The sequence below is a fragment of the Pelobates fuscus genome, chromosome 12, assembly GCF_036172605.1.
Source record: "Pelobates fuscus isolate aPelFus1 chromosome 12, aPelFus1.pri, whole genome shotgun sequence".
NCBI lineage: Eukaryota > Metazoa > Chordata > Amphibia > Anura > Pelobatidae > Pelobates > Pelobates fuscus.
The window spans coordinates 114,156,656-114,171,321 of NC_086328.1; positions in this window are offsets into that span (position 1 = coordinate 114,156,656).

A 14,666-nucleotide genomic window follows, 5' to 3' on the forward strand; every position below is an offset into this window, starting at 1 on the left:
TTGCTTTGTTGCAGATGGATGTAGATAGATTGGGGGACTGGGCACTAAAATGGCAGATTAAATTTAACGTAGAGAAATGCAAAGTTATGCACTTCGGGGTCAAGAATGCACCAGCAACTTACACCCTAAATGGTAGTGAAATAGGAATAACCACACACAAGACGGTTTTGGTAATTGTTATAGACAAAAAATTAGGCAGCAATATCCAATGTCAATCTGCAGTTGCTAAGGCCAGTAAGGTTTTGTCATGTATAAATAGGGGCTTAAATTATCTGGATGAAAATATAATTTCCCTTTTTGTAAATCACTGGTAATATGAATATGCTGTGCAATTTTGGGCACCTGTTCTAAAGAAGGATATCATGGCACTGGAAAAAGTGCAGATACGAGCTAAAAAATTGATAAAAGGAATGGAGCATTTTAGTTACGAAGAAAGGTTAAAAATTTTAAATCTCTTTAGTTTGGAAAAACGGCGCCTCAGACGGGATATGATAACATTATACAAATATATTCGGGGCCAATACAAACCATTGTGTGGAAATCTATTCACAAACAGGACTTTACATAGGACACGAGGTCAAGCGTTTAGACTGGAAGAAAGAAGATTTAGTCTAAGGCAAAGGAAAGGTTTTTTACCATAAGAACAATAAGTATATGGAATTCTTTGCCTTAAGAAGTTGTTTTATCAGAGTCTATACAGATATTTAAACAGCAACTAGATGCATACTTGCAAAAACAAAATATTCAATTATATAATTGTTCAACTGTAGGGTAATAGCTTCTTGATCCAAGGATAAATCTAACTGCCATTTTGGGGTCAAGAAGGGATATTTTCCCCTATTTTGTTGCAAAATTGAAACTGCTTCAAACTGGGTTTTGTTACCCTCTTTTGGATCAACAGCATCAAACAAATGTGAGGAAGGCTGAACTTGATGGACACATGTCTCTTTTCAGCCCATGTAACTATGTAACTGTAATAATATACAGAGTATCTGGATAACAGCATAGAGCTGTAATAATGCAAAGAGTATCTGGGTAAAAGCATATAACTGTGATAACATACAGAGTACCTGTGTAAGGGCATATAAATGTAATAATATACAGAATATCTGAGTAACAGCATATAGCTGTAATAATATACAGAGTACCTGTGTAATGGCATATAACTATATAGTGTTTTTGCCAATGATATACGGCAGGTTGCTTCCACACTGTCATTCTCTGAAGTTCTGCCTGTGCATAACACTCAGAACGACAGGCGGATGCGTATTAGGGACTTTAACTTGTGGCTTGGTGAATGGTGTCGGGAGCAAGGATCTGGCTTTATTTCTCATGGTAGCTCTGTTTGGAATGGAAATAAACTGTACAAAAAGATGGTTTGCATCTTTCTCAAAAGGGAGCAAATGTTCTCAGTGAGCAGTTCAGAGGTTTTGCTAGGATGTATTTAAACTGGGGGGGGGGGGGGGGGGCAAAAGGGTGATAAAACATCAATCCAATTTTCCCCAAAAACAAGGACAGAAGGTGCCTGAAGCAAGTGTGTTAAAAAAAAAATGATAAGCTTAGAGTCATGTCTACAAATGCTCGCAGTTTAGGGAATAAGATCCATGAACTTGTGGCAATAATGGCAACTGATAGTGTAGATTTAGTCGCTGTTACTGAGACATGGTATAATGAGAAAAATGACTGGGGCATAGCAATACCAGGGTACTCTTTATATAGAAAAGACAGGGAAGGCAGGAAAGGGGGAGGGGTGGCCCTGTATGTGAAGGATAGCATAAAATCTAGCCTAATAAAAGTTAGTGAGGAGAACATAGAGTCTGTTTGGGTTACGTTAGAATTTGGTAATCACACAGTAATTCGTGTAGGTGTGATTTATAGGCCCCCAGGACAAATTGAAGAGTTAGACAATCTACTAGTTGAGGAAATAGCTAAAATGACAATGAAGGGGGAAGTTATCATCATGGGTGACTTTAATCTTCCTGATGTGAATTGGAAAACAAAAATAGCTGCTTGTGCCAGGAGCACAAATATTCTAAACTCCCTACTGGGATTGTCCCTACTGAGGAGCCAACTCGTAAAGAGGCCATACTAGATTTAGTGTTAACAAATGGAGATTTGGTATCCGATATTACTGTAGGTGAAAGTTTAGGATCCAGTGATCATCAATCAGTGTGGTTTAATATAAGAACTGAGTCACACCACACAAAAACTGTGACTGAGTCACACCACACAAAAACACAAGTTTTAGACTTTAGAAAAAGAGACTTTTCTAAAATTAGAATATATGTAAAGGAGTCATTATCAGACTGGAGCAATTTAAATGGCGTCCAAGAGAAATGGGATTATATAAAAGTTGCACTACTGAAGGCAACAGAAAATTGCATTAGGCTTGTCAGTAAAAGAAATAAATTCAAGAAACCACTGTGGTACTCCGCAGATGTGGCCAAAATAGTAAAAAACTAAAGGTTAGCATTTAGTAATTATATAAAAAACCAGAGTGAGGAAGACAGAATGATGTATAAGATTAGGCAGAAAGAGGCTAAGCAAGTTATAAGAGCTTCCAAATCACAAACAGAAGAAAAAATAGCACAGTCAGTAAAAAAGGGGGACAAAACTTTTTTTAGATACATAAATGAGAAACGAAAAGTAAAACAAGGATTAGTTAGATTAAAAACAAAAGAAGGAAGGTATGTAGAAGAGGATAAAGGTCTAGCTGACTGCCTCAATGAATATTTTTGTTCGTTATTTACAGATGAAAATGAAGGAGAGGGACCTCAGTTAACCCCTTCAGGACGGAGTCAATAGTGCACGTTCTGATCAAAACAAAACGTAAACAAAAACTGGAATTTGCACTATATGTCTGTTCACCCGTAGTTCCCCTCTTTCATATTATGTGCACCCACACCTATTATATATCATTTTGTTCAGGGGAAACAGGGCTTTAATTTATCATTAGCTATTCATATATGGAACATAATTCATTATGAATAAAATTAAAAAAAATGTGAGAAAATAAGATTTTTAAAAAAAAAATTGTATTTCCGTCTGACAATTTAGCTGTGAATGTCATAATACTGTTAGGTTTTACGGCAAAAAAATGCACATATTTGTAATCAGCGATGTCTCAGGAGTACAACAGTACCCCCCATTAACAGGTTTTATGGTGTTTTGGAAAGTTACAGGGTCAAATATAGAACGTTCCATTTTCAAATTAAAATTTGCCAGATTGGTAATGTTACCTTTGAGACGGTGTGGTAGCCCACGAATGAGAATTACCCCCATAATGGCATACCATTTGAAAAAGTAGACAACCAAAGGTATTGAAAGTGGGGTATGTTTAGTCTTTTTTAGTAGCCACTTAGTCACAAGCACTGGCCAATGTTAGCGCTCATATTTGTTTTTGTGTGAAAAAAAGCAAAAAATTAATATTTGGCCAGTGTTTGTGACTAAGTGGCTACTAAGAAAGACTGGACATACCTCACTTGCAATACCTTGGGTTGTCTACTTTTGCAAATGGTATGCCATCATGGGGGTAATGCTCATTCCTGGGCTACCATACGCTCTCAAAGGCAACATAACCAATCCGGCAAATTTCAATGTCAAAAAAATGAAATGCAAGCCTTATATGTGACTCTCTAACTTTCCAAAACACCGTGAAACCTGTACATGGGGGGTACTGTTATTCTCGGGAGACTTCACTAATCACAAATATTAGTGTTTTTTTTTTTTTTATTCTTTATTTTTGCTGTGCTCGCAAATTGTACAGAGTGGCGAGAGGTGCCCCAAAAGCAATCCTCTGTCCTTTCCCACGCTTGACATGTGGGGCACAAGAATGATAGGCACAATTTTTTTTTTTTTAAACAGACTTAAACACTTAGCTTTAGACATATATAAGTAGTTATAAGTAAGTTAGCATACCCTTAGCTTTAGACATATATAAGTAGTTATAAGTAAGTTAGCATACCCTTAGCTTTAGACATATATAAGTAGTTATAAGTAAGTTAGCATACACTTAGCTTTAGACATATATAAGTAGTTATAAGTAAGTTAGCATACACTTAGCTTTAGACATATATAAGTAGTTATAAGTAAGTTAGCATACCCTTAGCTTTAGACATATATAAGTAGTTATAAGTAAGTTAGCATACACGTAGCTTTAGACATATATAAGTAGTTATAAGTAAGTTAGCATACACGTAGCTTTAGACATATATAAGTAGTTATAAGTAAGTTAGCATACACTTAGCTTTAGACATATATAAGTAGTTATAAGTAAGTTAGCATACCCTTAGCTTTAGACATATATAAGTAGTTATAAGTAAGTTAGCATACACTTAGCTTTAGACATATATAAGTAGTTATAAGTAAGTTAGCATACATCTAGCTTTAGACATATATAAGTAGTTATAAGTAAGTTAGCATACACTTAGCTTTAGACATATATAAGTAGTTATAAGTAAGTTAGCATACACTTAGCTTTAGACATATATAAGTAGTTATAAGTAAGTTAGCATACACTTAGCTTTAGACATATATAAGTAGTTATAAGTAAGTTAGCATACACTTAGCTTTAGACATATATAAGTAGTTATAAGTAAGTTAGCATACCCTTAGCTTTAGACATATATAAGTAGTTATAAGTAAGTTAGCATACACTTAGCTTTAGACATATATAAGTAGTTATAAGTAAGTTAGCATACACTTAGCTTTAGACATATATAAGTAGTTATAAGTAAGTTAGCATACCCTTAGCTTTAGACATATATAAGTAGTTATAAGTAAGTTAGCATACACTTAACTTTAGACATATATAAGTAGTTATAAGTAAGTTAGCATACCCTTAGCTTTAGACATATATAAGTAGTTATAAGTAAGTTAGCATACACTTAGCTTTAGACATATATAAGTAGTTATAAGTAAGTTAGCATACACTTAGCTTTAGACACATATAAGTAGTTATAAGTAAGTTAGCATACCCTTAGCTTTAGACATATATAAGTAGTTATAAGTAAGTTAGCATACACTTAGCTTTAGACATATATAAGTAGTTATAAGTAAGTTAGCATACCCTTAGCTTTAGACATATATAAGTAGTTATAAGTAAGTTAGCATACACTTAACTTTAGACATATATAAGTAGTTATAAGTAAGTTAGCATACCCTTAGCTTTAGACATATATAAGTAGTTATAAGTAAGTTAGCATACACTTAGCTTTAGACATATATAAGTAGTTATAAGTAAGTTAGCATACACTTAACTTTAGACATATATAAGTAGTTATAAGTAAGTTAGCATACCCTTAGCTTTAGACATATATAAGTAGTTATAAGTAAGTTAGCATACACTTAACTTTAGACATATATAAGTAGTTATAAGTAAGTTAGCATACCCTTAACTTTAGACATATATAAGTAGTTATAAGTAAGTTAGCATACACTTAACTTTAGACATATATAAGTAGTTATAAGTAAGTTAGCATACCCTTAACTTTAGACATATATAAGTAGTTATAAGTAAGTTAGCATACACTTAGCTTTAGACATATATAAGTAGTTATAAGTAAGTTAGCATACATCTAGCTTTAGACATATATAAGTAGTTATAAGTAAGTTAGCATACACTTAGCTTTAGACATATATAAGTAGTTATAAGTAAGTTAGCATACCCTTAGCTTTAGACATATATAAGTAGTTATAAGTAAGTTAGCATACACTTAGCTTTAGACATATATAAGTAGTTATAAGTAAGTTAGCATACCCTTAGCTTTAGACATATATAAGTAGTTATAAGTAAGTTAGCATACACTTAGCTTTAGACATATATAAGTAGTTATAAGTAAGTTAGCATACCCTTAGCTTTAGACATATATAAGTAGTTATAAGTAAGTTAGCATACACTTAACTTTAGACATATATAAGTAGTTATAAGTAAGTTAGCATACCCTTAGCTTTAGACATATATAAGTAGTTATAAGTAAGTTAGCATACACTTAGCTTTAGACATATATAAGTAGTTATAAGTAAGTTAGCATACACTTAGCTTTAGACACATATAAGTAGTTATAAGTAAGTTAGCATACCCTTAGCTTTAGACATATATAAGTAGTTATAAGTAAGTTAGCATACCCTTAGCTTTAGACATATATAAGTAGTTATAAGTAAGTTAGCATACACTTAACTTTAGACATATATAAGTAGTTATAAGTAAGTTAGCATACCCTTAGCTTTAGACATATATAAGTAGTTATAAGTAAGTTAGCATACACTTAGCTTTAGACATATATAAGTAGTTATAAGTAAGTTAGCATACCCTTAGCTTTAGACATATATAAGTAGTTATAAGTAAGTTAGCATACACTTAGCTTTAGACATATATAAGTAGTTATAAGTAAGTTAGCATACATCTAGCTTTAGACATATATAAGTAGTTATAAGTAAGTTAGCATACACTTAGCTTTAGACATATATAAGTAGTTATAAGTAAGTTAGCATACATCTAGCTTTAGACATATATAAGTAGTTATAAGTAAGTTAGCATACCCTTAGCTTTAGACATATATAAGTAGTTATAAGTAAGTTAGCATACACTTAGCTTTAGACATATATAAGTAGTTATAAGTAAGTTAGCATACACTTAGCTTTAGACATATATAAGTAGTTATAAGTAAGTTAGCATACCCTTAGCTTTAGACATATATAAGTAGTTATAAGTAAGTTAGCATACACTTAACTTTAGACATATATAAGTAGTTATAAGTAAGTTAGCATACCCTTAGCTTTAGACATATATAAGTAGTTATAAGTAAGTTAGCATACACTTAGCTTTAGACATATATAAGTAGTTATAAGTAAGTTAGCATACACTTAGCTTTAGACATATATAAGTAGTTATAAGTAAGTTAGCATACATCTAGCTTTAGACATATATAAGTAGTTATAAGTAAGTTAGCATACACTTAGCTTTAGACATATATAAGTAGTTATAAGTAAGTTAGCATACATCTAGCTTTAGACATATATAAGTAGTTATAAGTAAGTTAGCATACCCTTAGCTTTAGACATATATAAGTAGTTATAAGTAAGTTAGCATACACTTAGCTTTAGACATATATAAGTAGTTATAAGTAAGTTAGCATACACTTAGCTTTAGACATATATAAGTAGTTATAAGTAAGTTAGCATACCCTTAGCTTTAGACATATATAAGTAGTTATAAGTAAGTTAGCATACACTTAACTTTAGACATATATAAGTAGTTATAAGTAAGTTAGCATACCCTTAGCTTTAGACATATATAAGTAGTTATAAGTAAGTTAGCATACACTTAGCTTTAGACATATATAAGTAGTTATAAGTAAGTTAGCATACACTTAGCTTTAGACATATATAAGTAGTTATAAGTAAGTTAGCATACACTTAGCTTTAGACACATATAAGTAGTTATAAGTAAGTTAGCATACACTTAGCTTTAGACATATATAAGTAGTTATAAGTAAGTTAGCATACCCTTAGCTTTAGACATATATAAGTAGTTATAAGTAAGTTAGCATACACTTAGCTTTAGACACATATAAGTAGTTATAAGTAAGTTAGCATACCCTTAGCTTTAGACATATATAAGTAGTTATAAGTAAGTTAGCATACATCTAGCTTTAGACATATATAAGTAGTTATAAGTAAGTTAGCATACCCTTAGCTTTAGACATATATAAGTAGTTATAAGTAAGTTAGCATACACTTAGCTTTAGACATATATAAGTAGTTATAAGTAAGTTAGCATACACTTAGCTTTAGACATATATAAGTAGTTATAAGTAAGTTAGCATACACTTAGCTTTAGACATATATAAGTAGTTATAAGTAAGTTAGCATACCCTTAGCTTTAGACATATATAAGTAGTTATAAGTAAGTTAGCATACCCTTAGCTTTGACATATATAAGTAGTTATAAGTAAGTTAGCATACCCTTAGCTTTAGACACATATAAGTAGTTATAAGTAAGTTAGCATACACTTAGCTTTAGACATATATAAGTAGTTATAAGTAAGTTAGCATACACTTAACTTTAGACATATATAAGTAGTTATAAGTAAGTTAGCATACCCTTAGCTTTAGACATATATAAGTAGTTATAAGTAAGTTAGCATACACTTAGCTTTAGACATATATAAGTAGTTATAAGTAAGTTAGCATACACTTAGCTTTAGACATATATAAGTAGTTATAAGTAAGTTAGCATACACTTAACTTTAGACATATATAAGTAGTTATAAGTAAGTTAGCATACCCTTAGCTTTAGACATATATAAGTAGTTATAAGTAAGTTAGCATACCCTTAGCTTTAGACATATATAAGTAGTTATAAGTAAGTTAGCATACCCTTAGCTTTAGACATATATAAGTAGTTATAAGTAAGTTAGCATACCCTTAGCTTTAGACATATATAAGTAGTTATAAGTAAGTTAGCATACACTTAGCTTTAGACATATATAAGTAGTTATAAGTAAGTTAGCATACCCTTAGCTTTAGACATATATAAGTAGTTATAAGTAAGTTAGCATACACTTAGCTTTAGACATATATAAGTAGTTATAAGTAAGTTAGCATACCCTTAGCTTTGGACATATATAAGTAGTTATAAGTAAGTTAGCATACACTTAGCTTTAGACATATATAAGTAGTTATAAGTAAGTTAGCATACACTTAGCTTTAGACATATATAAGTAGTTATAAGTAAGTTAGCATACACTTAGCTTTAGACATATATAAGTAGTTATAAGTAAGTTAGCATACACTTAGCTTTAGACATATATAAGTAGTTATAAGTAAGTTAGCATACATCTAGCTTTAGACATATATAAGTAGTTATAAGTAAGTTAGCATACCCTTAGCTTTAGACATATATAAGTAGTTATAAGTAAGTTAGCATACCCTTAGCTTTAGACATATATAAGTAGTTATAAGTAAGTTAGCATACCCTTAGCTTTAGACATATATAAGTAGTTATAAGTAAGTTAGCATACACTTAACTTTAGACATATATAAGTAGTTATAAGTAAGTTAGCATACCCTTAGCTTTAGACATATATAAGTAGTTATAAGTAAGTTAGCATACACTTAGCTTTAGACATATATAAGTAGTTATAAGTAAGTTAGCATACACTTAGCTTTAGACACATATAAGTAGTTATAAGTAAGTTAGCATACCCTTAGCTTTAGACATATATAAGTAGTTATAAGTAAGTTAGCATACACTTAACTTTAGACATATATAAGTAGTTATAAGTAAGTTAGCATACCCTTAGCTTTAGACATATATAAGTAGTTATAAGTAAGTTAGCATACACTTAGCTTTAGACATATATAAGTAGTTATAAGTAAGTTAGCATACACTTAGCTTTAGACATATGTAAGTAGTTATAAGTAAGTTAGCATACATCTAGCTTTAGACATATATAAGTAGTTATAAGTAAGTTAGCATACACCTAGCTTTAGACATATATAAGTAGTTATAAGTAAGTTAGCATACACTTAGCTTTAGACATATATAAGTAGTTATAAGTAAGTTAGCATACACCTAGCTTTAGACATATATAAGTAGTTATAAGTAAGTTAGCATACACTTAGCTTTAGACATATATAAGTAGTTATAAGTAAGTTAGCATACACTTAACTTTAGACATATATAAGTAGTTATAAGTAAGTTAGCATACACTTAGCTTTAGACATATATAAGTAGTTATAAGTAAGTTAGCCTACATCTAGCTTTAGACATATATAAGTAGTTATAAGTAAGTTAGCATACACTTAGCTTTAGACATATATAAGTAGTTATAAGTAAGTTAGCATACACTTAGCTTTAGACATATATAAGTAGTTATAAGTAAGTTAGCATACACTTAGCTTTAGACATATATAAGTAGTTATAAGTAAGTTAGCATACCCTTAGCTTTAGACATATATAAGTAGTTATAAGTAAGTTAGCATACACTTAGCTTTAGACATATATAAGTAGTTATAAGTAAGTTAGCATACACTTAGCTTTAGACACATATAAGTAGTTATAAGTAAGTTAGCATACACTTAGCTTTAGACATATATAAGTAGTTATAAGTAAGTTAGCATACACTTAGCTTTAGACATATATAAGTAGTTATAAGTAAGTTAGCATACCCTTAGCTTTAGACATATATAAGTAGTTATAAGTAAGTTAGCATACACTTAACTTTAGACATATATAAGTAGTTATAAGTAAGTTAGCATACCCTTAGCTTTAGACATATATAAGTAGTTATAAGTAAGTTAGCATACCCTTAGCTTTAGACACATATAAGTAGTTATAAGTAAGTTAGCATACCCTTAGCTTTAGACATATATAAGTAGTTATAAGTAAGTTAGCATACCCTTAGCTTTAGACATATATAAGTAGTTATAAGTAAGTTAGCATACACTTAACTTTAGACATATATAAGTAGTTATAAGTAAGTTAGCATACCCTTAGCTTTAGACATATATAAGTAGTTATAAGTAAGTTAGCATACACTTAGCTTTAGACATATATAAGTAGTTATAAGTAAGTTAGCATACCCTTAGCTTTAGACATATATAAGTAGTTATAAGTAAGTTAGCATACCCTTAGCTTTAGACATATATAAGTAGTTATAAGTAAGTTAGCATACACTTAGCTTTAGACATATATAAGTAGTTATAAGTAAGTTAGCATACATCTAGCTTTAGACATATATAAGTAGTTATAAGTAAGTTAGCATACACTTAGCTTTAGACATATATAAGTAGTTATAAGTAAGTTAGCATACACTTAGCTTTAGACATATATAAGTAGTTATAAGTAAGTTAGCATACCCTTAGCTTTAGACATATATAAGTAGTTATAAGTAAGTTAGCATACATCTAGCTTTAGACATATATAAGTAGTTATAAGTAAGTTAGCATACCCTTAGCTTTAGACATATATAAGTAGTTATAAGTAAGTTAGCATACACTTAGCTTTAGACATATATAAGTAGTTATAAGTAAGTTAGCATACACTTAGCTTTAGACATATATAAGTAGTTATAAGTAAGTTAGCATACCCTTAGCTTTAGACATATATAAGTAGTTATAAGTAAGTTAGCATACACTTAACTTTAGACATATATAAGTAGTTATAAGTAAGTTAGCATACCCTTAGCTTTAGACATATATAAGTAGTTATAAGTAAGTTAGCATACACTTAGCTTTAGACATATATAAGTAGTTATAAGTAAGTTAGCATACACTTAGCTTTAGACACATATAAGTAGTTATAAGTAAGTTAGCATACCCTTAGCTTTAGACATATATAAGTAGTTATAAGTAAGTTAGCATACCCTTAGCTTTAGACATATATAAGTAGTTATAAGTAAGTTAGCATACACTTAACTTTAGACATATATAAGTAGTTATAAGTAAGTTAGCATACCCTTAGCTTTAGACATATATAAGTAGTTATAAGTAAGTTAGCATACCCTTAGCTTTAGACATATATAAGTAGTTATAAGTAAGTTAGCATACCCTTAGCTTTAGACATATATAAGTAGTTATAAGTAAGTTAGCATACCCTTAGCTTTAGACATATATAAGTAGTTATAAGTAAGTTAGCATACACTTAGCTTTAGACATATATAAGTAGTTATAAGTAAGTTAGCATACCCTTAGCTTTAGACATATATAAGTAGTTATAAGTAAGTTAGCATACACTTAGCTTTAGACATATATAAGTAGTTATAAGTAAGTTAGCATACCCTTAGCTTTGGACATATATAAGTAGTTATAAGTAAGTTAGCATACACTTAGCTTTAGACATATATAAGTAGTTATAAGTAAGTTAGCATACACTTAGCTTTAGACATATATAAGTAGTTATAAGTAAGTTAGCATACACTTAGCTTTAGACATATATAAGTAGTTATAAGTAAGTTAGCATACCCTTAGCTTTAGACATATATAAGTAGTTATAAGTAAGTTAGCATACCCTTAGCTTTAGACATATATAAGTAGTTATAAGTAAGTTAGCATACCCTTAGCTTTGGACATATATAAGTAAGTTAGTAAACACTTAGCTTTAGACATATATAAGTAGTTATAAGTAAGTTAGCATACCCTTAGCTTTAGACATATATAAGTAGTTATAAGTAAGTTAGCATACACCTAGCTTTAGACATATATAAGTAGTTATAAGTAAGTTAGCATACCCTTAGCTTTAGACATATATAAGTAGTTATAAGTAAGTTAGCATACACTTAGCTTTAGACATATATAAGTAGTTATAAGTAAGTTAGCATACACTTAGCTTTAGACATATATAAGTAGTTATAAGTAAGTTAGCATACACTTAGCTTTAGACATATATAAGTAGTTATAAGTAAGTTAGCATACACTTAGCTTTAGACATATATAAGTAGTTATAAGTAAGTTAGCATACACTTAGCTTTAGACATATATAAGTAGTTATAAGTAAGTTAGCATACACTTAACTTTAGACATATATAAGTAGTTATAAGTAAGTTAGCATACACTTAGCTTTAGACATATATAAGTAGTTATAAGTAAGTTAGCATACACTTAGCTTTAGACATATATAAGTAGTTATAAGTAAGTTAGCATACACTTAACTTTAGACATATATAAGTAAGTTAGTAAACACTTAGCTTTAGACATATATAAGTAAGTTAGTAAACACTTAGCTTTAGACATATATAAGTAGTTATAAGTAAGTTAGCATACACTTAACTTTAGACATATATAAGTAGTTATAAGTAAGTTAGTAAACACTTAGCTTTAGACATATATAAGTAAGTTAGTAAACACTTAGCTTTAGACATATATAAGAAATTATAAGTGAGTTAGACCGATGCTATAACCATGCTATAAAAAAGAGAAAAAATAAATAAAAATAAAAATCAGAGTAGGATATCTGTTAGCTTAAGCTAAGGTGGGAAAATACCAATAGCAAATAACGAGCAATGCAATAATAAGACAAATGATCAGTGAACCCATTACAGGCTGGCCCTGCATATACTGTAAAAGACTGCAGTGTTGAGACATGAATAGGGAAAAGCAAGTCAATAAACGAAAAATGAATATAATGAATGCAAACTGAGTTCAGCTGCAGTTAAGAGTCCTTTCTGCTGCAGACCTTCACCCGATGCCGTTAGTGTGCTTGAACAGGTAGTCCATTCTTTGGCCCGGTTCCTCCTGCCGAGGTGAGAGTCGGCCGTTTGGTGATGGATTGAGGCCCATGGGTATATCGTTTAGGCCTGCGGGGTGTCGCGGTACCTTCTCCCGTGTGGTTTCTTGGTTCGTCGCTGCTGTTAGGGAGCGTGGTGCCGCGCTGCGTAGGGCTCGAGTGTGCAGGTCAGATGGGTTGCCCGTTTCTAGTGTTGTGTGTTTGGATGGAGTACTTGGGGCCTGCCCGGCTGTCTCGCACTTCTGAGGATAATAGCGAGTGTGTGGGCCCAGGTCATGTGGCTTTGTTGCTCGCAATGCCGGCTTTCGGTTTCTGCGTTGTCGGGTTGCCGCCTGGAAAGCCCGGGAAGGGAGATCGTAGTGGCGGCGACGGGTTATAGGTCGAAGCCATGTGGCCACTAGTTGAGCTGCTTGCCGATAGGGTACCCCCTTGCTCCGCAGTGTCATGCAGAGGCTCAGGCACAGCCGGTCTAGGGTGTCCAGGGAGCGGTGGGGCTTGTAGCTGTCTGTATTCTTTGTCTTTCTCCCTTGCTGGGAGGCCATCTTTCGTGCTGCTGGGTCTTTCCGCGCCGCCATCTTGGAGACCGTCGCCGCCACTTTACATGAGGGGCTAGCAGGGGCCATCGCTTGGTGTGACGTGCGAGATCTCCCTCCTGGCGGGGACCGGGATATCCCCCACCGGTCCACAGGGGGGGGGGGGGGGGGGAAGCCTTTGCCATACGCTTGTGGGTCGCTGAGTCGGGCGGGAAGGCGGCCGTCCTTCCCCCTCACCTCCTCCGGTAGGCCCGAGCCGGCCACTGCGGTTTTCGGGCATGCCGAGTCCCGATTTGGGTGTCGCCGGGTGCACAAACGCTGCAGCTTTCCAGTGGGCTTGGTTTCGGGTCGTATGCCGCTATTTTAGTCGTTTTTGGGGGTGTTTTGTCGTCCGATCGTCGGAGAGCTGCAAGGATGCGACTGATCGGGCTGAGTGCTGGCTCCGCCCCGATATTAGTGTTTTTAAAACTGTAAAACATATTACAACAATAATATAGTCCATAAAAGTGCCTTTCGTTTGTAAAAAAATGCAAAAAACTTCACTTTTACTTAAAATATCATCGTTGTAATACACTTTACCAGTTTGAAACACTAATATTTGAGTTCAGCGAAGTCTCCCGAGTAAAACAGTACCCCCCATGTACAGGTTTTAAGGTGTCTGGGAGAGTTACAGGGTCAAATATAGTGCTTGCGAATTAAATTCTCTGCACTTTCTCCCTGTGTTGTCAGGCATGTCAATCAAATTTTAATTAATCAAATGACCTAATTATGTTAAAAGATTACTTAAATATACACGTAGAATTTTAATATATATGCATTTATAGGTATTTAAATTCTACGTGTATACTAATGTAATCTTTTATGTAATTATATGTATTTATCTCTCTATATATATTTGCGGTTAT